At 39.2% G+C, this 21,761-nt stretch overlaps 1 long non-coding RNA gene across 1 annotated transcript in view; it reads right to left on the bottom strand.

The window, feature by feature from the left end:
- Positions 1 to 20,525, bottom strand: part of LOC122182569 — a 132,762-nt gene extending 112,237 nt beyond the window's left edge. Inside the window, exon 1 of the long non-coding RNA XR_006179858.1 lies at positions 20,440 to 20,525. This is a non-coding gene — a long non-coding RNA (uncharacterized LOC122182569). The remainder of the gene's footprint in view (positions 1 to 20,439) is intronic.
- Positions 20,526 to 21,761: the final 1,236 nt, after the last annotated feature.

Here is a 21,761-nt window from a genome sequence, read left to right as displayed (position 1 = left end):
AGCAGTCTGAGCTATTGAGATCCCCCAAGCAGATGGCCTGACACAAAATGTGCATCCTTCAGAGAATATGCAAAGCTTCAGACAAAGAGCATCTACAATCACTGTTGCTTTTTTTTTTTTTTTTTTTTTTCTATGGGATATTATTGCTCTGCTTTGCTGAAGATTTATGGGCTGAGGTAAAAATATCTGATTAAGATGCACTTGATATGCCTCAGAACAGCAATTTCCAACCTTTTCATGAAATGCTATATCCAAAGCCCCGGGTTGCATGAGATGCCCTCCAATCAGCCACATTCACCTTATTGAAGGCTGAATGCTGCCCATCCTCGTCTCATAACCAGGCCAGCTTCTGCTGGGAGCCTTCTCCCTCCCTTCCCCAGCAGAACTTCAAGCAATGTCACACATCTGCAGGCAGTACTTTTACGCTAAGGCGCCCTTTATAGGTTATTAGAAATAATGTTCTCATCCTAATTACAGAGGGTAGAAAATGTAGTACTGGTATACACACACATACGTTAGAGGGGAAAAATACACCTTTTCTGAAAATCATGTGCAACAGAATGGAAGGCTGGATTTATAGCTCCTCAATGAATGAGGGCAAGGGCTTGTCATTAGAATAGAAAGAACAAGGAATATCACACAAAATGCATCCCTTACCATTTGGGAAACATTCTCTTTGAAATTGCTGCTACAAAACCTACTATTCAATCTGTATGACCAGAGGTCTCGAGAAAGAAGAACATAATACAAATGCAGATGCACTGTATGGAGTTTGCTATATTGCTTATGTAGTCAGTATTAAAAATCTCTGCAAAGGAACCATGGGATGGCAGTAGTTAACACATTTTGAAAATCTTATTTTATTCGTGTATTAAAAAAAAAAAATAATAATAAAAAAAAATCAGACTGGAGCTGGTTATACCCATCCTCAGTTATAAGAAATGCTTCTTTTTCAGGGCATAGCACAAGCCTTAGGAGAAGTTTAGTTACTTCTTGCTGCCTATTTTTTTGTCTATTAATATTCCAGGTTTCTATATTTAGAAGCTCAATCAAATAAAATATTTAATGATAAACACATATGAAAGGCTTGCTTATATAATACAACTGTTTTCTTGGATTGCCAGATTAAGAAAAATAATAATTATAGTCAAAAAATAAAATCAAGGAAATCTAGAATATAAAGAATTGTTTTTAAAAAAGCCTTTGTCATTCACAATTTAGACATCCTTCTCACTCATCTCAACCCAACAAAACTAATTAGCTTTTTTAAACTTGCAAAAAATTCTAGGATGAAGTGGTACCTGTGTAACTCATGACCTATTTTTGAGAATGAAAAGCTTCCTTTTTCTCTCTGCCTTTGAGGAGAAAATTCAATTTTTAAATGCAAAATGTTTGAAATGTCTTAATGGAAATAACAACTTAAGAGTGTGAAATACCCTTTAAAACAATTTAAATTAAATATCATCGTCCTTCCTACAAGGCATTACCTTTAATTGATTTAATTTTAATTTGTTTCTTCCTAGCACAGTAATTGCCATTGATTCCAATTAATATTCAGCTGGCCTTTCTCTAGAAAGAATTACTGGCCGATTAATTTCTCTCAGATCAGACATTATTTTGCTGTGGCTGTTATTTGGGGTTCTAGGATACTGTATTGAGGCCAGTGCACCATCTGCTCCCCTACCTGCTAACTTTGGAGAATATTTGCAGCTCTGCAGATCTGGCACATGGGGAAGGCAGAGCTGGAGCAGACCTGGAGCATTTTGAGAAGTGTGGATGAATTACTGGCCAGGATTAAAGCGGCTTCCATCCTGCTGCTAATGACTACTGGAGGGCTTAGAGTGCATCCCATCCACTAATTCCTCTGCAATCCTGATGCTACTGAGTGATGTGAGTGAGCTTTGTCATGGACACAAATGGTACCAAGATTCACACGTTCCACACATTTGAATTGACGGTGAATGAATAAAGATTTAAGACCATAAACAAAAATATATCCCTTATGTTCAGGTGATTCCAGCTTATTAAAATACCTTATATAACTTTCAGCATATGAATAATATGCAGAATAATTATAATGGCTATTAATTCTACCCTCACAATCAGACCCCCAGAACATAACATGCCATTACCCAGGAGTAAGGACAGCACAGAGCAGTACTTTATTGTGCTAGGACCTAACCTGATATTTTCTTTACCCAAAGAATTTTTAGCTTAAGTCCTCATTTAAGTTCATTAATCAGTATTTGTAAAATAAAGCTTAAAAATAGAATTAGATTCTCACTGCACTCAGATGATTTAAACATCCAATCTGGAAAACTGTTGTTGCAATCAATATATATCTTAATTTAAGTATATAAATGGTCTGGCTTTCATTTCTTAATATCACTATTTTTTTGCCAGTAAAAAGACTGATAGAAAATGATTACTGTACCACCAGTTTTGTAAAGTTAAACTCATATTTTAATGTGCCTCAATTGCCACCAATGTCTGGAAAAAGCTTAAACACCATATCTTACTCTGAAAGTCTCCGAGCACAATAGGTTTACATGTCTGTGTGCATAAAAATCAAGATGTACAATTGCTATCTGTGATTCAAGTCAGAAAGCTTCAGTCAGAGAGAGAAACTGGAGCACTGATCACTTATATTAATTGATGGTAACAGACTAGATAGAGGTCATTTTACCTGTCTTTAGACCCCAATAACAATGCGTGCTAAGACACGGTAGTGAAAGATGCTATAGAAAAGGAAAGTATTATTGTATGTTACATGAAAAACTTCTCTTGCTATGAAATCTTTGGTTAACAACATCTCTCTCCACTGCTGCCACAGGACTTTGTGAAAGGAAAGTTAACAGCTTCATCTACTCAGTGCACCTTGCAGCTTCTCAAACCCTCTGATAGTACAAATTCATTTTGACACCCCTTTTCTATTTGAGCAGTAGTTTTCACTCTATCCTCAGTGCAAATCCTTGGGTCTCTGTTCCCACATACTTTCTGCTGTTTGACCTTGGTCACTATGCCAAACTCTTTTACACAGACATCATGATCTCCTTACTGCTACGATGATGAGGAATCAATTTACTCTCAGGTTTGCAAATAACAGATGTTTTGTATGGTATTACAATGGTGGGATACAACATCCAGAAATGGCAAGTACCACAAATAAGGACAGAACCCTACCGCTCAACCCTCCAGATCTTTTGCTGCAAGAAACATTGATGTCCAGTCTACCTGCATCACTTACATCTACAGAAATGGAGGTCTGACCATATTTCATAATCTTATCATATCCATTATTTCAGCTCAGAAAAAAATCAGGTTGAATGACAAAATCCAACAGGAGAATTTCTAGTCAAGTGATTGGTTCATCTAGGAAGCAAATATACCTACAAACTGGCAGTTTGCTTGTCACCCAGGAAGACAGATCAGTAAAAAGATTCACCATGTGCATTGATTAACAAGTGCAAACATCTCTAGGGATGCCTCAGGTACCAATTTTAACAGTCATTAGGGACAGGAAGAAGATCTTTCCACAGTTACAATTCTCATCTTATTTTCCAGCTGAGGCATGCAAGTTAGCTAAATTCCTGCCCTCAGCAGACATCACTGCCTACAGGAGGAGCAAAGACCTTCCATTTGAGTCTCACATTCTCTAAAATAGCTTTCTCTTAGTTTGCCTTAATCGAGCTGACTGATCCTTAAATTCACAGCCACAAAAAAGAGAAAACCACAAGTTAAAAACGAATCAGAATCAATGGAGTGAGCAGAAGATGAATAGAAACAGAATTTGCCATGTAAAGAAAACCACATGTACATTTACTTGTGTTTCAGACTCCCCTCTGGAAACTCTGACTTAAAGACAGCTGGACATGAACTCTGTATCCAAACCCACTGCAGAGTGTACAGCATTTTCCACAGTTTTGTACAATTTATTTGCAGAAAGATGACAAAGTACAATGTATTAGTCATTATTTGGGAACTTCAAGGTATTTCACAGACTGTAACAGTGTGGGGCACTACTTTTTTTTTCCTGGAAAAAAATTTCTAATGAACCAAGCCAAGTAACTTGTAGATTGTGTGCTAGAAATACCCTCTTTCCTAGCCGGTTTCTCCAGAACCTGCTAAGTACATGGGTAGACAACTCATTCTCATACCTGCAATCATCTACCTTCTAAACATCCACATCTTAATCAGTTGATTCCCATTTTGCTAATTCTCAACAGTAGATATAAGTTTAGCTATAAAGATACTTCTTCACAATAATACAAATAAAGTGCTTGTGTTTTAAGTAGCCTCTTATATCCCTATGAAATCCTCTTTCAATATAGGTGGGGAGACAGACAATAATACCAAGGTCAGAATGTTGCTTTTTATGAAAAACATCCAACTTCTTTCTATGAAATAATTTCACACACACACACATTCCACCTTCTGCCCCCCAAAATAACTGATACAAGGAAATGTGAATATGAAATAAGATGATGTGATTCTTTCAAGTCATTTCAGGAAATTGCAGGCCTTTCTGAAATGAAAAATCCTTGCAAAGTCAATCAGCCATTGCTGAGAGATCAGCAGGGAGCTATGCTGCATCAGCCTCTCTGCTCACTGGGGTCAGGAGATGCAATAATGCACTGATAGACCAGATTCAAACAGAAGGATTTTCATAAAATAAATAACCTCCATACAATTATTTCAGACTTACAGCATCTTTTCTGAGGCATTTTCTCACCAGAAAGACGTGTGGAATCATTGTTCAGCCTGTGTCCTGTCACCTGATCTATAGATCATAACCTACCACCCAAAATAATTGCATTTAAATTCTTGTTAAATTTGCTCAAGATCAATAGAAAATCTGCTGTTGACTTCAAGAAAACAAAAGGAAGCATTAAATATGCCTTTTGTTCTACGTGCTTAGCATATTCAAACCATGCTTACTGGTTCCTAACTTGAGGAAGTTTCCAAACACTGTACATACTGGGAGCTGACTGTAATTTGGTTGAATGGGAATAGACTCACAATTTGTTTTCTTTCAGGTACATAAGGAGCTAAATATTAATTCTATTACAAAAAACAAACAAACAAACAAACAAACAAAAACAGAAAAAAAACAGAAAAAAACCCACAAACATTCCAAAGCAGCAATTAAAAGAATAAATACATTGGAAAAAGGGAAAGTGAAATTAAACAATTTTGAATGTAGATACTATTTCTTGGAAAGGTATATCTGACTCATCACTGAAAATAACGTCAACCATTTATTCACTACTTATGGAATCATAGAACTGCAGGTGGTGGAACAGACCTCTAGAGATCCCCTAGTTCAAACCCCTGCTAAAGCAGGTTCCCTACAGTAGATTACATAGGAAAGCATCCAGGTGGGTTTTGGCTACCTCCAGAGATGGAGACACCACAGCCTCTCTGGGCATTCTGTTTCAGTGCTTGGCCAACTTCAAAGTAAAGAATTTTTTCTATGTTTTTATTGAACTTCCCGTGTTCCAGTCTGTGCACACTGCCTGTTGTGTCACTGGGCACATTTAAAAGAGCCTGTCCCCATCCAACTGACTCCTGCCCATTAGCTATTAATAAACATTAAGAACTTCCCCCATAGAGTTCTCCTGACTGGACAGTCTCAGATCTCTCAGCCTTTCCTCACAAGGAAATGCTCCAGGACTCTTGTAACCTTTGGGATCCTCCACTGGATTTTCTTGTCTTTTTTGTACCAAGGAACCCAGAACTGGACAGATGCAGTCTCACAACTGTAGTGGGGGGGAAGATTGCCTCCCTTGACCTGCTGCCCAGTTGTTTTTTTTGTTGTTGTTGTTGTTTGTTTTGTTTTTAATCCTTTGGCAACCTTGGATGGCAAAATCTCACTCAACAAAGCAAAAGGATTGCTGGAGCCATCCACTGCCTTTTAATCTTCTAATATTCTACAAATAAATATCATATCAGCTCTGACTTTGAAGTCCACAAATAAAGATGAATGTTATCCATGAAACATTTTTACTCTTATTTGCTCCACACTGTTGCAGGAGAAAGGGCAAGCAGTTGCAGTAGGTCTGAAAGAAAAGGCAGCAAAAAAGCTGGAGCACAGTGCTATACTTGACATAGGGCATCAGGAGGTATCCAAGGTGTCCAGATTTTGAAAGAATTACTTGTACCTTCTTGGTATCAGCTGAAATTTGGAAATAACACCAACAAATAAACTAACAAAGACAAATTCCATTGTTTTACTTAAGTCTATACAGAGGAACAAACGTGTTACTTAATGAAAAACAAATACTATGCCTGAGGATGTGGTGTAGGGACAGTCTAAGGAAAGGTTAATTGTGAGAGACTGAGGTTGAACTCTCTTTCACCAAAATCTTAAAAGTGAGCCAAAATTTCCTGATGCAACCCATACCTACACACCTAAGCAGTTCTCTCCTCAGCTCATGTAGAAAAGGATTAGTGGCACTTCAACATTTGCTTTTTTTTTTTTTTTTCCTTTTGCATTAGGAGCTAGTCTAGTTACTGCACTCTTATGAGAAGATGGTGACAAGGACAGAGCTTGATAAAAATCACACCCAGGTGCTAGAAGAGAGGAGTGCCAGCACTGCCTCCCCTCCAAGGGAATGCATCTTTTGAACAGGCACTGATGAGCTTACATCCACCTGAAGGTATAGTCAGGGCTTTGGTGTAGCATGAGAGCACTTCCCTGGTGAATCAAAAGCTGGAGAAGACTAGTACAAGATGAGGTGAGAACAGTTAAGTAAATCTAACCCATGAAGTATGACACTGAGTGAGTACAGAAAAGGTTGCTTGAAATTCTGCCAAGTACAAGTGATGCTACTGAAACTCACTGGAGTCATAACTCCATATTTAAGCTTAATAATCTTCCTGAAGCAGTGAATCTAACACCAGAAAGATGGGTGTCAGTTAGTAGGGGCTATGGTCTTTGTTGCACAGAAGAAACTGTTAAAAAAAAAAAAAAAATGTTCAGTGCAAAACCAGATCAGCAGTGCTCAAATAGGATGCAGAAACAGTGCAGAAGTACGGCAAGGATGAGCAGAGAAAACTTTCAAATTAAGAAATGATCTGACACTCAGCTTGAATCTGCTAATACAAATATCTTCCATCCATTTCCCTTGGGAGATTCCACAAGGGATAGTGTCATTTTTAATTTCTTCAGCCAAATCCCATTACTCAGCAGTTATCATGTTTTGAGCCCTCCCCAGGAGATGGGGAACAGGCATTTCACACTATTGGTGCAACCCATTTCTGGGCAGACTTGCCAGCCACTGTGGTTTCTGGGCTTCATGCCAGCAGGGATAAGTCTGCTTGTCAGTATAAATCCTACATATACATAGGCCATAAACTCATGCCAGCTTTTTTTTTGTTTGTTTGTTTTTCCCTGCCATTCCAATTCAGTGAAGCTCTCCCATTAGGTAGAGTTCTTCCTTTTTACATTGAATTGCCCTTGGAAACCACAAGGGTTTATAAGTTCAGGGAAAGAGGAATTAAAACACAGTGTAGGTTTGAACCAGTTTTGCAGACCCTGTGAACTTCAGCGAGAGTTCAGGTCATTAAACAGAAAAAAAACAAAACAAAAACAAAAAACCCGCTCCAGAAGAATGCCTCAGTCCTCCTCAGAATGCAAAGCAGAGTGACATTTTATCTGATTCTACCCTCACTGGTGCAATTTTTATTTCTCAAATTTTTTTAGAGAAGTGGGGTCAGGTTTTTGTGCGTGCCAGAAGATGGGATTTGCACTTGCCACCCACACAGAAGAATCTGTTTGCATATGGTATTTATGCCACTTTTGTATGACATATGTTTGTGTGTTTAGCTCCCAGAATTGGAAGTCTCAGGCAATGGGTAGGAGGAGAAACAGCAAGCCAAAGCCTTTTTTATTTTCTTTTTTCTTTGGAGTGGAAGAACTACAAATTTCCAAATGGCTTCAGGTTTTTTTTTGTTTGTTTTTTGTTTTTTTTCTTTCTTCCCCTCCTCCCCCCTAATTCTGAAGAAAAGGATAAACAAGGGCAAAGTACAGGCAGGAAAGAGGCAGCAGTGAGTAGAAGGACTTTATGTATGCATACGCACTCCCATCATATTCGCTGAAGGCCAGTAACAAGATTTCTCCAAGTCTTAAATGTTAGAGGTATTAACAAGAAAGAGTTCTCAACAAGGTGCCCAGATTAGAGACAGGCATATTCACCACTGACTGCAATGAACTCCTGTCTATCTTTTCATAACCTTTCTAATTGCAGTAACTTCTTAATTTTTAAATCTAATCCAATGCAGGGAAAGGTGAACAGGAAAGGACACATAAAATACATGTATATGTTCACACACACACATATATATATATGAACAGTTTCCCCCCCCCCCCCCCAAGAAAACACTTAAACAACTATTTTTACCAACAGCTTCAAGTAAATGCAATTGTGGTCAAGAAAATAAGTGTTGCTGAAGGTTGTTTCCATAACACACCACTCTCTCAGAGCACTTCTGGCCCATAAACCATTTGCATAAATACATTTGTACACATTTCACATTATTTCCCTGACTCACACTTCTAGCACAGCTACTCACATCAGTAAGGCTAAGCAGCATGTCTACGTGGTGATCAGAGGAACAACTCCCTTTAACCTCCATACCAACCAAATATAAAGGAAAGCCAACACATCTACAAATCAATTCCCTGTTCTTTCCATGCCTTAGGTTGCCAGCTAACATTAAGGTGACTGCACATCATTGTAGGCCTGCACGGAGGGCCATATGAGTTTAAGTAACATGAGACCAAAATAGTAATTTAAATTTCAATCAAAATAACCACCAAAAAAAAAAAAAAAAAAAACCACAAAAAAAGCCACCGCTAAGTTGTGAAATTGAAGCAATGGCTTTGTTGTAAAACTCTTCATACTTCTTTTATGTAAGTATCTAATATAGCAGCAAGGAGAGAAGTGGGTAAATGAAAGGTTTGAGGAAAATTACTAATATTAACTCAGAGCACAGAACTCTAAACTTTACTCCGTGATGCTGCTAGAAAATGGCAATTACATCCTTGCAGGAAGGCAAGGAAAGGGGCTTGGTAACAGTTACAAGATACAAGAATAGGCAGAAAGCAATATAACAGACCGTTTTTGTGTTAGGGAACACCATTGCTGGAAGAGGAAATGCAGCTGCATTCAATCTTTTGAGGTCAGCATTCAATAGCCTCAGAAAACACATTCACAAGAGCAGAAAGTCATGTGTTGCAAATCAGTTGCGCTGGGAAAGCTTCCTGCCTTCCCCTGCAAATTATCAGCAAGGTTGCAGGGCAGCAGATGAGGAGAAGCATTCAGGTTATTGGTCTATACCAGCGATAAGAACACTCACCTAAGAAAGCATTATCTCCTTCCTAGCTACTTGCACCATGATCAGAGAGGCATACGATGGGCTAGGTCCACATAAGACCTGCCACTTTGCCACAGCCTATATTTCAGAAATATTTAAAAGGGAAAAAGAAAGCATACAGTGGGGACTGTCTAGGAATCAATATGGAATAAATGTCATTTCAGCTCCACTCTTGCTTTCTGCTGTGTTTCATCTAGGATGTTTGTGTAGCTGGTCTATGCCACTTGTATCAGGATAACACAATTCATTGAAACTAAACAGAACAAATTCTTCCTACCACAGTCCCCAAGGCTGCTTCATAAGTAGACTGTTCTTGTGGATTGAAGAGGAAAAGTAGAGAACTTCAGAGCAAGGCCAGGGTACACACGTGTGCAGGTCTGGCATTCACATAACCAAAAAAGCTAAGGAAGCTGATTTTAAGGAATAAAGATTTTGAGAAACAAAAGTAATTTCAAGTTGACAGAAGAGATTATATCCTTAGTACGTGTAAGAATAGAAGGCAGTTAATATAGTTGCTTTTAACCAGTTTCAGATCACTCAAGAAATGTAGTAATCACAATACAGTAACAAAGAAGAAATAACTTACCCTTTCCAAGGACAAGAGGTCACTAAAAAACTCTGACAGCTAGTAATCTCCAATTAGAGATATTCTCTTTTGGTTGCCAGCTCTTAAATGAGGTTAGGGAGGGGTAGGCCCTGGGTCCACTCCTACTGGTTGCACAAGTGAATTGCTTGCACCTGTGCTCCCAGGTCTGGTTATACCCCTTCACCAGGTGCTCAATCACTTATTCAAACATGATCTAATAGTTTCCATACAGAATGTCAAGACAAAGAGGAGGACAATGCAGTTATCCCATGACAGAGAAAGTTGTGGTAGCCTAATGGATGACCCAAGTATTCTTTATAAACTTCTTCCGTTATTTCTTCCCTTGTTCACCACCTTGCTTCTTTCCAAATCCCTCTATCCAGAGATTTTTTTTTCCTTTTTCTGAGCCTTCTTGGAGTCTCTGTACAGAGTTACAGAGTTTCTTCCATTCCACATAAGTCTTCTGTCCCAAGTTCCCCATTCCCCAAATTCTCCAAAACTGCTGCTCCCTTTAAGGGGAAGCCCTCTTACTACTGAATGTCTTTTGGAATGGTTAAAAAAAAAAAAAACAACAATCTTCACAGCACCAACATGTTCTGACTATGGAAGTAGATAAGCAAAACTAATAGCAGACAACAGTCCAGGAAATTTAGGAAAGGTTTGTGCTAGGCCTATTTGCATATTCTCTAAGTCCAATTTCCAGTAAAAATAACCAACTCCCATACAGAGTTGAACATAGCTATTTCTCCTTAAATAACCAGAATTTCAATATCTTATTTCTGGTCAGAGCCTCTGCTGGACAAGTGTCTGAGACTATTTTCCTCCCTGTCATATCACCACTGTTAACCAGGCGACTTCTGCGATTTCACACTTCTGTGTGGGGCTAGAAGTGGAACTAACGGTATGAGGATAGGAGAGAATTCAGTTGCTAGAATTAAATATGACATGAAATCTAAATCGAGTCAAATCATGAATCAGCTGTGCCGTTCATGTCATTCTACTTGTTTTCATTAGGTTATGACAGACTTACTCTTTCCTCTGCAGAATTTTTCACATTAGAACTATTCAGTGTAGAATTTTGGGTAGAGAAATACTTTACTCAGCAGACTAACTTTTTATTTTGTTTCTGCTGCCTCAAATCTATTGCATTAAAAGATGTAAATAATGAAAGTGATGAATATCTAAACAGCAAGCTGCCTCTTGGTCACTCCTACTGGATGTTTCTCTCCAGCTGTTAAGACTGTATCACATTACAATTTGCAGGGATACATGAATGTGCTGAACCTATCTTGGAGTAACTCCCCAAAAGGCATGGGCAGCATTGTCCCACCAGGTAAGGCTTAAAGATCTAAGTTGGTTCTGCCACCAGTCTTTTGAAAGTAGATCCGTGTATTCTAATCTATTCACACAATATTCTGTCTCTTCTGCTTCTGCTCATCTAGAAGCAGAAGGTTATGCTGCCTACGCTACAATCTCTGGCACTCTCGAGAAACCACTAAATACTACAGTTTCTTCACTACATTGCAAACAGGCAGTGGAAGACTACATTGTTTTGAGTGTTTCAGTCACCAGAGCATCTTCCAGCAAATGGCAGTTCCACATACTGGCTAGCAAAGTCTGTGCACCTCAGAACAACAAAATTGTTCCACAGATCATGAGTTGGAGAACAATTTTTCCACCACTGTCTTTAAAATCAATCTATTTTTTAGTTCAACTTCAATCTATTCAATTAGATACATGTTTTTCTATTCATCTTTAGCAAGACTGATTTTGTGCCATAATCATTCTTAGATTTGCATGCTCTCCATTTGCAAGTGAGCATTTGAAATGAGTGGGAGGTATGTTAGGTGGGGCGAGGACAATATCTTTCTTTCTATTCCAGAGCATGCCAACAGAAGCATATGTAGGCTGGGCAGATTCCAAAAGTCTCTCAAGCATATGGAACACCAGTTTACAGTGTGCTCAGACCTCCCACTCGATTTGTTATGTTGGCAGAGCTCCCACCACAAGCACTTCATTTCACAGTCAGAATTCTTTCTACCATTACAGCTACTAGTCAAAGCAGCCATAACTTGCACGCAACATCACAAACAGTTTTGTTCCATGATTAATGACATAGGGATTTATATACATCCAAGTTGAAATTACCAAGTAACGTGGGGAAGTACTGGTGCTATTTTTTATTTTATGATGGTGCTGACAGCATTAACTTCAGCTTCGCAAGCATAAATAAATCCAAGAGGTACAAATGTGGATGAAGCTCACGTCAGACAGGTGCTGGAACAGTGGAAGTGAACTGCAGTGTGATCCATTTCAAAACTTTTAATAAATGAACCTAAACAGTTTGCAATGACACCAAGCCTGGAAAAGGACAAGGCACAACTGGCAGATTGGTGCATTCTCCAATCTGTTCGTAACTGCCATCCAGAATTTAATCTGGAGTCTGTATATCACACATACCCAAGTGACCTTGAAATCACTCCGCAGTAGACAGGAATGAGCTAATGCTAGACCACGACATGGGGGCAGGCACTCATACCTGAATCCCATTTTTCTGATTGTCTTTTCTCTCTATGACTGTTCACTCTTTTGACAGCTCTGAGAATGTAGTGCTGAAAAATATCACTCCAGGGTTCAATTCCATCCCATAATTTCACCTCTGCACAGTGAAGTCCCTATTTGCAGATACTGCAAATTAGCATTTCTGTGTGAAAGCAGACAGATAGTGTTGATGTACTCCAAATGAGAAATCACAGTGATCTTCCTCACCTAGTTCATATACTGAAGAATAGCACATTAGATTTAAAGAAAGAATATATTTAAAGAATCAAGACAGTGTCAATTTCACTTAAATTTTTTTCCCATGAATTCTTCATATTAAAGCTCTGATAGAGCATCAGCTCACTGTATGCTGGACCAGTACTGCTATTATAGACTCATGTTATAGAAGGCATCCTGAAGGCTGAAACAGTTTTCAAAGCTGAACTTATAGCCAACTATTAAAGAGTAGGAAACACTGAGGAAAAGCAAAACTTATTTCTTTCTCAAGTCACAAGATTATGCCCTTTTTGGTTTTCAAGGACTGTAGGTATTTTTGTTACTGGTTCCTATTTTCCTATCGCCTCTGATTTCACATGCTTTTCCTACTATCTCCTATATTTTGCCCCCTTCTGGTGATCCAAGTGTAGCAGGTCCAAACACATACCTTTTTTTTTCCTTGAACTATTCAAATGTAAAGGTTGAAAATGGCAAAGTTTAGTTGCCCTCAGTCACTCCAGAAAACATATCAGACTGCTTTGGTCTTGGATCACACGGCCATTAAAAGCTGTTTGGAGAAAGTGAATTCACAAGAAAATAATTTAGATTTAAATAACCTGGTTTATTTGTATGGATAACACTGCAGCATATTTTTTTTTTACTTTTGACTCAATTCAGTTTCTCTGCTGTCATGTGTCTCAGACTTCTTGTGAAAGATTTTACATTTTACTACCATCTCTATCCTTCCTCTAATTATGAAGAAATCTTGAGATTGCAAATGTTCAACTTTGCCTTCTATTACATTCTTTGTCACTATGTTTTTTTTAAATAAATACAAAAATCAAAGTACAGAACATTTCAGAAGTTTAGGAATAAAATAGCATTTTGCAATTGCAAAGCTCTGCTCCTAAGAGGTTTACAAGATCTTTCAAAAACATTATGAATTAAGGCTTATTTTAATACCGTGAGTGCTGAAGTGTGATCCAGTCCTTCAGTTAGGAGATAACAGCTTGGAGAAACAGCTTACTATATTTTCCTGTGTCTCTTTGGGCAAATCATTTAGTACAGGCCCATAAAGATGTGGAGCCAATTAATTCCCTATTGAAATACGCGGTAAGTTAGACACTAAAATAGAAGCCCAGCATTTTAAGACCTCTGTGGATCTCAGCTAGTTCATGTTTAAAATGAAAGAATTTGAAAGCTGTGGATATCAGGAACATAAATACATGAATAAATGAATACGAGACATTCACAACCTAAGGCACACAAAGAATCAGAATCATTTAGTTGGAAGGGAATTTAATGGCCATCAAGCCCAATTCCTCTGCAATGAACAGACGCCTATGGCTCCATCAGGTACTCAGCCTGGTCCAGCTTGATCTTGAATATCTCCAGGAGGGGCATCCGCCACGTCTTTGGGCAACCTCTTCCAGTGCCTCACCACCTTTATCATAAAGGACCTTTTGCTTATATCCAATGTAAACCTCCCCTCTTCTAGTTTGAAACCATTTCCTCTTGTCCTGCCACAGCAAACCCCGCTAAAGGATCTGTCTCCTTCCTTTAGCTCCCCTTTAGATACTGAGATGCTGTTCTCAGGTCTCCTAGAGACCTCTCCCCAGGCTGAACAGTGCCAGCTCCTTCAGCCTGTTCTCGCAGGGGAGGTGGTGTTCCATCCCTTGGATTGTTTTTGTGGCCATCCTGTGGACACAGTCCAACAAGGCCACGTTTATCCTGTATTGAGGACTCCACATATGGACACAGTTCTCCTGGTGAGGTCTCACCAGCACAAAATAGAGGGGTGGGATCACCCTCCTTGACCTGCACAGAAAAAAAATCTGTGTGTGTACACAGATTTATTGAACTTATAAATATAGTCTGTTCTGTACAGATTGTTCAGCACCAAGCTAAATTCTGAGTCAATATCTGAAGAACAGTCCCACTGAAGTGTCTATATTTTATCTAATACAGCATCTTGCAGTTCAGCTGCAAGCAGACCCGAATGGGAAAAAGCTCCCAAATAAGTTCAAACTTCTTTTGATTTTTAAAAAACTATCACCTCATAATTGCTGTAATGTTCCCTAGCCTGCCATTTTGCACTCTGATGGTACTTCTCAAGTGATCAAAGACACAAAGCTGTACACCCTCTGGGGAAAGGAATGTGTTTCTCAGCTTATCACACCACACCTTTTAGTCCCCTGTTGTCTTTCATTATTAAAATCAGCCATTAAAACAGCCTATGCTGCTCTGAACATCACCTCACACAGTCTTACACGATTAATTTTTTATTTTTTAACTGTTCAGTAAAAAAAAAAAGAGTAAAAATTTACTTATAAAACAAAATTATTGCAAATCCCATCTTCCTAACACATACTTGTATGGCTGTATACATTTTTAGCTCCTTTTAAGCCACAACTGAGTAATTCTGCAGCTTCATAAATGGCACAAATTGTATGTTGTGTGCATGAGTACGTGTGTGCTGTGTTGATACAAAAACAAGGAATGGAAAGCAGGAATATGCAGTGGCAGTGTTATGCTTTTCAGTGTGAACATACTAAACAAGATGATCACTGGACCAGTTCTTGTCATTTTATTACCCTGCAAAGTAACACTGACAAATAACAACATTAGGAATAACACCCCCCCCCTCAACACCACCACATTCTCACCACAGTTAATTCACATAGAGAAGTCTGTCCAGCTCAAGACCCACAAAGCTGCTCAGCTAAAGCAAGGGCCCTGTTCTCAATGTGCACAAATCAATATACTTTCATCCATTTAAGTGAGATGTACACACTCTGTCCAAAGAGTACAAACTAAACATATCTCTCCTACAGTTTAACCAATAAGCCCCAGCTGAAATCTAACCTAATTGGGCTTACACATTATTTTTACAGTTTAGCCTCAGCTTGATATTTCATTCTGGTAGGAGAGAAACTTATAGAACAATATAACAGATATCTCCCACACAGCAGCAAATACATTTGGACAGGCAATGCAGGAAGTCTATCGAAGAAGGCAGACAAAAAACCTGAACAAAACAAAGGCTCAAGCACAAAAAGAACAAACACATACCTGCTTTTAAAAAGCCCCATGACATCACCATTCCTTGCAAGTTAAGAAATACTCAGTGTAGTCATCATTTCATATAGGCATTCTCAATTTTACCCTGACTAACCCTCTGAAAATTCTGAGCTGTGGAAGTTAGGCAAATATACTGCTCATATTCCAGAAAAACAGAGCCTAAGGAAGTTATTTTGAAACATTAAATATCTTCTCTGAAAACTGAGGAATAGCTGAACAACAGACTATTATATAACATCCTAACACTTAGAAAAGGTTTGTAACAAAGCTGAAAAGATTAGTATTTCACATATGGCTTCAGTCTATCTTCATTTGTCAAACTGATCACAAAAATCAATAAATCAGAAAAGCTAGTAGGATCCCTGTACATATAAACTAAAAGCTGTAACCCCTTTGACCCCAGGCACTTTGCATTACCAGAATTCCTAACAATAAATAAAGGGCGTGACAGCATTAGCGAGCTTTGTAGCTTCCCTATGGATACTGTCATGGCAATATGTAAGATGAAGACATTATTTAGCATCTGAGAAAAGAATTATCATCTCAAAGGAAAGGCAGGAGAAAAATTAGCCCAAAATGCACTTAAGCAGGATTAGGTAAGAGAGAGAACCCGGGGCACTTTGCAGTCATAGGCTGGTTGCCTTCATTAATCACTACAGCAGATACACACAGCAGAAGATGAATTGTTCATGAAACCAAAGCTTGGCCAAAGTATTAAATAATACATAACTATAGCCCACTCAATACCAAACCAGCACAAGATGCATAAGATTCTATAGGCTATCTGTGAAAAGATAAAAGAAAATAATGTCCCACTGGAGACTTCTGAAAATTAACGAGGCTGTGACTATTCCCATGGCTGAGAGAGTTGGTGGTTTTTTTGTGTTTTTGGGGTTTTTTTGCTGGATGGATTGTAACTGTGCTCGAGCAAAATGTACAGCCAGTTTTTTGCTCTGCAGACTTATATCCTTGGTGTGAGATGTAAAGAGATAAGCCAGGTTGTAGCCATGAGACTCTAATCAAAATAGGACAATGTATTTTAGCACTCGTGTGCATTTGCACTGCATTATAAATCTACACAGTATTTCACTGCAGGTCTGTGCTGCTGGTTTCTCTTACAATTTCTGTGATTCATTATAAAAACAATAAACTAGCAACAAAAACAAAACCCAAAACATAAAAGCAATTTTCTTTCTGCTGTGTTTCACAGCAGCTTACAACTACTGTTACTTTTCTACCAATTTTCCCTTTTCCATTCTGTTAACTATGTCCCCTTCCTTTTGTTTAAGTGGTGCTTTCAATTAAACTACCATCACCTGAGCTTCTTGTTCTTCAGATTGCTTCCTTATTTATACATTGCTGTTGGTAACACTTCTAAAACAACTCTAGAAGTAGAGCTTCTTCATTAGTTTGTAAACATAAGAGTAGAATCTTTGCAAAGGATACTTTGATGTTGCTAAAAGACACTGTGCATGGAAACAACAGAAAAAATACAAGCCATGTTGAAATACAGATACACACACACACAGTTTGCTAATATACCTCATACGCAAGCAAAGAGGTGCATGGCATGTCAAACCGGCCTGAGAAGGCCAGTAAGAATGTCAACCATTACGTGCAAAGGAGTCCACACAAAAATCTACTGGTAATCCAAAAATCTCAATTCACTTAAACTGTTCAACAGTTAACTGATAACAACCTTTAATCACCACTGCTCTGTTCCAGAGTCAAACAAGCAGCTGCTTCAAATCAGACATTAAATCCACTTTCTAGTCAACAGATCAATTTGAGGTCCACTACTGAAGAAGCACAGGATTAAAAAGCAATGTACGCAGTCGGCATTTTCTAGAACAGATTCAAAATAATAATTGTAGCAAAGACTGCTTTACAACACTGTTCTTGAAACACACAATAGCAATATATGCTTATTTATATCCTTCAGAAAGCAACATAATTATAACTCATTCAATTGTTGCTTCCTTTTATGCCAAGTCTTTGTAGGATTATCACACGAGAACGGAAAAACTTTTGCCCTGAACATAAACAATTTCACAGCAAGAAGTAAAATGTCATACCAAAAAGAGGCAGCAGTGTTGAAACCAGCCTCATAACAACCCTCTGAGGACTACAGCTGTTCCTCTGCCAAATTTAAAGGCACAGTTAACACATGTTGAGTAAATATATCAGTGCTGTTAATGATTCAAATTCTATCAGTGGTAGACCCTCCAGAAAGGAATGCCACCTTTAGATAGCTTTTTTAAGCCAGAGTTCATTTTTGGGACCAGGGGATTAAACGACTTATTTTAGTAGTAAGAAATTTTACACTGTGTCCCTATCCCATGAGTAAAGCTACAAATTCTAGACTTGCCTCTGGCTACTTCCTGATAGAAGTAAATTTACCTAGTAAGTTACAGGCTCTGCAAGTATCTTGTTTGATCTTGTCTAGTAGCCTATTTGCTCAGTAAGGCATGAAGGAGGACTGACACTGCCACATTCTTCCTCTGTGCTACCAGATTTAGACTACAGAGCATCCCACAGCCCATTTCCCTGAACACAATGCCAGGGGAGTAAGAAAAGATATAGGGAGGTGCTGTGGAGCAGCATGGGCTTTGAAGTCAGGAGCAACCAGAACTGTATGCACTCATGACGACAGGAATATTACAGAGGTGGGTGAGGGGACATTTTAGCAAAATCTGCAAAACAATATTTATTATTCAATTTATGTAGGCATGTTTTCCCTCAAAAATCACAAAGCGTGTACAGCATGGAAATCCACTTTTAAGAAAATGTCTGGAGTATTCAAAACATCTGGATGCAGCTAACAGATGTGGCATGAGACCCAGGGAAAATCATTACATTTCTGGGAGAAAAGTTGGAGGCCAAGCAACTTGATGCGGCTAAAGGCTAGATTTAGGGAACTGAATTCCAAGCCAATGTATCTCTCCATGTAGAGAAGTCTTGTCTGCAAATTATATCTTGATCTGAAGGCAGCTCTTAAACTATGCATGGACCACACACATCTGGACTAGGAAGTCAAAGGCAGCAGCATCACCCCTTGTTTGCTGCTGGCAGCAAAACAAGTATTTTGTTTTACATGCACTCGTACATATTTTATGTGTACCAGTGAAGTTTTTTTCACTGACAACAGAGTAAAATCTAACAAGAAATGTTTAAAGTTAGAGCAAGATTATTCAATCAGAGTTGAAGACAATCAAGAAAAAGTGATCTTTTTACTGACATTGAAAAAAAAGACATTTACTCAGTTCACTAAAGCAAAAGATGGCAAAAAGAGGACCAGCAAACATCAGTCCACTAACTACAATATACTTTAGTGTAATAGTAGTGTAGCTGGACTCTAATGGATTGCAGCTACATTACACTACTAGGGGTCTTTACAAGGGGAGTCTACAACACTGATCAATTCAGCGGTGTTAGTTTCATTTTATCCTGATTTTTCTCTCATATATATGCTTTCAAACATACAAAGCTGCTGCCAACCAGTACAGTACTTCTTGCAATAGAGTATTTATAGACTTATAAAATGCGTCAGACATTAAGACAGGTGTGTTATTCTGACAAATATGTTGACCAAAATTAAAGTGACACCAGTAATACACGTGAAAGAAAAGCTATTTGCTGGTTTGGAAAAATAGCTGGAAAGGCAAAAGAAAATTGCTGTGGCAGAGAGATGGCATAAGGCCAACTGTCTCTGGGTAATACACTTCTGGATACTTGCAGAATAAGTACATACACGAGTGACAGACACAGACCTCCTTCCTCTCTCCAGCCACAAGACCTGGGAAACATGAGTTAGAAATGTCCTTCTCACCAAAATGTGGTCCAGTCAAACTGATATTTTACTTTGGAAAAAAGAGTGGACAGAAGAATCTTTTGTGGTCCATACAAACCATTCCTTTTATATTTTACAGTGATTTAAGGCTTTGCTTAGACTGAATTGTGTCAATTTTTTTGACAAAAACAAAATCCTCAAACCCTCAAATATCTGTTTTAAAATATTTCAGCTTTTCCGTATGCTAATCAATTTCTGGTCTAAGCTGTTCTGTGAATTTAACCTGCAATGTGGAGTTTGATTTCTCCAATATTAAATAGTCTGTGATGTTACAACTCATCAAGAAAAAATAATTGCTTAGATTTTGCTACCAAGAAACCTAAGGAAGAGGAAAGGCACCACAGTCATAGGCATTGCATGCTGTGGGATTGAAAAAAAGAGAGATTTATAAAAAGCCTGTTAACCAATGTGACACCTACTACTTCCCCTGGCATGAGGAAACAACATCAGGGACAAAAGCCATATATAAATAGGTATCAGTTCAGATTATAGCAAGACAAATTGTTTACACCACATAACATACAAGACTTGCTAGGAAAAAAGTAAAGGATGCATAAGACAAAGAATGAATACAATATAATAAAATCACACTGAGAATTAAATTATTTCAATTTGCATGAATTCCTGAGACACCCCAGCCTGGCCTCACTGGGGTAGGTTTTCATACTGGTGGTCTGCTGACACATACTGCCATGGGTATAGCTGCAAAACAAGTGAATTAGTTGCAATTCATGGCTCCTCTTCATCCTAAGAAACATAATCTGTAGGCTAATAACTGTAATTTTACCTTTCTAGACTTGGAGTTTCCCTGATGTCCTTCAGTGCATCCGCTGCCAATGTAAGCAGAATCTGACTTGCTTTCTAGCAGTAGCTTGCATCAGCACCTGGATTTTTAGAGGCATTTGGACCTTACGAGACATTGAAGATGCTGGGTGTTGTGGAAAGGCTGCAAGGACATCTGATTCCATGGCATTTGGTCACAACTGAACCAAACACAACACACCAAAGCTGCAGCAGAGCGGTGTGGGGACAAACAGACACAGTCAAAGTAGCTGAAGGTTCAGTCTTTCTATCACTCCCTGAAACTCCCACGCTTGAGGTTCAACTGTGTCCTTGGCCCAAATCTCCCTTCATATCATTAAAACACCTCGGTTGTTTGCGTTAGGTATTGTTACGTAGCCACACAAATGCTGCCTTCAGGACCCCTGGGTCACCTCCTTTTCCTGTGCTATAGGCATGCAATGATGACAGTCATCTCTTCATCCTGGGGAAGCCCACGGGGTGCAAAGAACCTTCTGGAAGAGGGCGAGCTGCCCCCTGTGTGCTGAGGGGAGGTGCCAGCAGCTGAGGGGCCCTCTGCAGCACCTTTCCCGCCTCCAGGGCCAGGTCTGCACTTCAGCTCCAGGGCCGCCTCTGCCTGAGGAAAGCTCCAGCATGCACTGAGCACAGCTCTGGCCAGGCGTGTGGTGAACACGTGCTTGAAGTTGGTTTTGAGTCTCTCACTGAGCCTGTACCACCTGCCAGGGCCATTTGTTTCTCCTTCTGAAAGAAGTGTCATCTTGCAGTTTACTGTGCTCAAACCCAGCAGGACCATGCAGGTTACCGTTTACCGCATCGCTGCTGAACACAGACTGTGCCCATGATTTACATGGATGTAACAGGAATGCCTCTGATGCCACAGCATCCCTTGCTGCAGGGTTCAAGAGTGACAGACTGCGTGAGTGAGGAAGAAGGGGTGGCAGCAGACACAGAGCAGGGATCTGATGAGGTGAAGGAAGAGCTGTGCTGATGTCCTTCTATGTGTTGTGAGCAGCTGATGTGCCAGCCTCCGATTAGCGCTTCCTAAACCCAGATGGCATGTGGGAAAGCAGATGCTGTGTGATTCCACCCGCTCCTGGAGAGGGTCATCCTTTCTACACACGGCTGGGGCTGGGGAGAAGAGGTGACCTCAGCTGGGGACTGTTTCACTGTTGGCAGCAGATCAATGACTGCTCTCCAGATCTGCTCTGCTGACACAGGTTTCAAGCAAAGCAGTACTAATTTGCTTCATCTTCTGACAATCGGTCTCATTATGCATACTGCTCTCCTCTTAATTTCCTTGAGTCATGT

Source organism: Lagopus leucura, unplaced genomic scaffold, assembly GCF_019238085.1.
Source record: "Lagopus leucura isolate 7727_CA_CO unplaced genomic scaffold, USGS_WTPT01 Super-Scaffold_100015, whole genome shotgun sequence".
Taxonomy (NCBI): Eukaryota; Metazoa; Chordata; class Aves; order Galliformes; family Phasianidae; genus Lagopus; species Lagopus leucura.
This window is presented reverse-complemented; position numbering and strand designations above follow the sequence as displayed.